This window comes from Setaria viridis, chromosome 6 (assembly GCF_005286985.2).
Source record: "Setaria viridis chromosome 6, Setaria_viridis_v4.0, whole genome shotgun sequence".
In the NCBI taxonomy this organism is placed as follows: Eukaryota; Viridiplantae; Streptophyta; class Magnoliopsida; order Poales; family Poaceae; genus Setaria; species Setaria viridis.
In genome coordinates, this window is record NC_048268.2 from 14,648,837 (window position 1) to 14,652,391 (window position 3,555).

Here is a 3,555-nt window from a genome sequence, read left to right on the forward strand (position 1 = left end):
ACTGATACCCGGATGCGTGTTGGGCAAGCCTATTGGCTTCTTCATTGTAATTTCTGGGAATATGCTCAATAACCGCATATTTGAACTCCTTTAAAAGCTGCAGGCAATCTTCGTACACTAGTAGAGAAGTGACTTTCCATCCACCCCCTTTTGTCCCGGTTTAAAGTTGGCCCGGGACAAAAGGTTCACCAACCGGGACTAAAACTCGGTCACTGGTGGGGGGCTCACCAACCGGGACCTTTTATCCCGGTTGCAAAGGCTAGTGGGAAAAAAAGACTCTGAGAGGCATTTTATCCCGGTTTGAAACACCAACCGGGATAAAAGACCCCCCCTTTTATCCCGGTTGGTAACACCAACCGAGATAAAAGGGTCAAGAGCCTTTTATCCCGGTTGGAAACACCAACCGGGATAAAAGGGGGTCATTTATCCCGGTTGGTGTTTCAAACCAGGATAAAAGGGTCCCCCAACGAGGTCATTGGAAGATGGCTGGAAGGGGATTAAATCCTCGAACCCTTTTATCCCGGTTGGAAACACCAACCGGGATAAAAGGGGGTCTTTTATCCCGGTTGGTGTTTCCAACCGGGATAAAAGGGTCCCCCACGAGTTAATACAAAAGGATAGTATCCCCTACATAGTCAGATGTGGTGTGTAGGTGGGATGGCAAGGAAGCTACGCGCGAGGCTGGAGGTTGTGGGTTCGAATCCCACGAACCACGCACGCGCATATTTCGCGTGAAAAATCGTGTGACTTGTGACTTGTGAGTTAATACCAACCGGGATAAAAGGGGGTCCCTTTTGTCCCGGTTGGTTTATCCCGGATGCATTTTCGAGATCTTTGCACACTACCAACCGGGATAATAGGTGAGTTCTCCACCAGAGGTAGTAAATCCTTAAGGCATCATCTTTGCATTCGGATCTCCCCGTCCATTGATCCATAATGAGCATGGAATCCCCAAAAATCTCCACCGCATCGGCTTTGATCTCTCTCAATAATTGAATACCTTTTAGGACGGCCCGGTATTCTGCCTGTTGGAGGTATGCCCTAGAGGCAATCATAGAGATGATGATATTCCATTTGTATCCATGATTTGTATGTTGTGTTCATTAAATATCCATTGAAGGCTACTTGAATTTATTTGCAATTATGTGAATTGTATGTGAAACTCTTTACTTGTATGGTTATTCTAAAGTTATCCTTAGTCGGAGTTCATGTGAGGACACACATGAATATTAGACTAGCACATGTATTAGTTGATGACTATGTTCCACAAGTCATGGACATGGAGATGTTGAACTAATAATGTGGACACATGTGGAGACATGTGCTAGGACTGACCCAACACGAGAAGTAGTTCTCTCTTTAAACAACATATACGCTTTGTCCTTAGACCTGAGATTGTCGCATGTATTCTAGATGTGGATCGACCTACTTAGGGGCTATCAAACGCTACGCCGTAACAGGGTAGTTATAAAGGTAGCTTTCGGGTTTGTCAAGAAGCACGCTATGAGACATGGTCAATCAAGATGGGATTTGCCCCTCTCTGATCTAGGCCCCTCGAGTGATCGGATCCGAAAATGCATGGCCATGCTACGTACAGTTAAGAGTTAACCTACAAAGGGATTCCGAATCATAGGATCGAGAAAGAGCGGTCGGCTTGAAGCTAGACCAAATATCGTGAGGCAAAGGGAATAGCATGTATATTATGTTGTGATGGTTCGTCTGATATGATCTTCGTGTGCGTATAGGAGTTGGCACATCTTGCTAGAGGCCGCTACTGACTATTGGGCCGAGTAGGAGTACTCGGGCCATGTCTATACGTATCCGAACCCATAGGGTCACACACTTAAGGGGCTGGAAGCCCAATTCGGATCTGATCCGAGTTGGATTAGGTTTAGAAGTACTAATTGGCCTCGGATCCAGAGGCCCGTCAGGAACCTCTATAAAATAGAGGGGTGGGGGCACCCTAGGGTTTAACCTTTTTGGAAAAACACAACTGCCGCGCCTCCCACACCCTCGCCTGTTCCAACTCGCGGATCTAGCAGTCCGGCTTGCGACGCTTCCTCCCTGCACGTGTGGATACCTTGGAGGTGTTGCGCCTGCAGCACTTGGACGAGCCGCCGACGAGCCGCCGACGAGCCACGACGAGCCAACGATGAGCCGCGGCACCGGGGGCGATCTGGCTGCATGTGGACGAGCTGCTGAGGAGCTGCTGGACGTTGACGTGATCGACTACGTACGACTATGTTGATCGACTACGTACGACTACGTGATTGTCTTCACTGCATCGACGCATATCTACATCTTCCGCACCAGTAGTGCGTCGAGTGGTAATTCCGTGATCCTTATACGGCAGTTATTCCTGGTTTTACGCGGTTGAAATTTTGATTTGCGCTAGCGTAGCCTACCTCGTATCCCAACAGTGGTATTAGAGCCGTAGCTGCTTAGTTTTGGATTCGGGATGTGTGCATATGGAGATATGCGAGTTTTCCGTTTGATCTATGTCCTGGTTTCATGCCCTTGCTGCAATGGTAGTGTAACGACATACTCCTACCGGTCGGTTTCCGCCATCAGAGTTAAGTGATACATGCAAATCCAGTTGCAGTGAGTGAAGATCAATATGATTGGTCGAATCGAAATCCAGGGTCATACGCCAGGCACATTAGATGTGCAATAGTAGATGGGATCTACAGCCGGGGTCGGGATTTTTGCCGTATGCGTATACTTCGGTAAATTAGCCGTAACTTTTTGGTACGATCTCGGATCGGGGCGAATTTTATATGAAAATTGATCTACAGAAAAATTTACACATGAAATTCAATGGCATTGCCGTTTTCGGCGAAATTAGATTTCCCAAATTCGGCTTGGAAGATGGAGTTTCGGGCATCCGAAGTTTGGAACGTTAGGACGCCTAACTCTGTTTTGCAGGATGTATGTATGTATCTTGTGATCAGTATGGCCCCCTTGTGTATGTGATGCATGTGTGTAACTCATTCGTGAACAGGTTCTATGGAGATGGAGATCACCATATGAAAACGGGCCATACTGTGTCACAACTGTGTGAATGCTATTATGTTTATGTTTTACTTTCTGCATGCTGTGATGTTAGAAGTAGAACGATCCCTCACAAAGTTTAAGTTAGTATGCCCTCCCAACTAAAACTTGCACCGTCCCATGTCTTGTACAATTAGTGGTGGGTCTATGAAATTAGGGTGCCACTAGTTTTCCTTGACTAGACGGGTTTCTGTCGAACACTTACACGCATAAGGGTTGGTTTGCTTAACAAGGTTATTTTAACGGTTAAGGACCTTGGAGCATAAAGGTTGAGCGCCGAGACATAGAGATGTCACCCAACAACAGGAGTCATATGTGATATGATTAGCAAAAGTTGCTTACCGATCTACCTTGTTTGCTAGCGGTGATGCTAAAGCTCACTAGTGGACTTGTTAGTTATGGATCCTGAATCACTAAGTTTCAATAGAGGGATATTGATTTTAGTGGGAGTAGATTCTGTTAAAATAGTTTAATGTGATTTGCTCTATCATGGATACGTTTGTC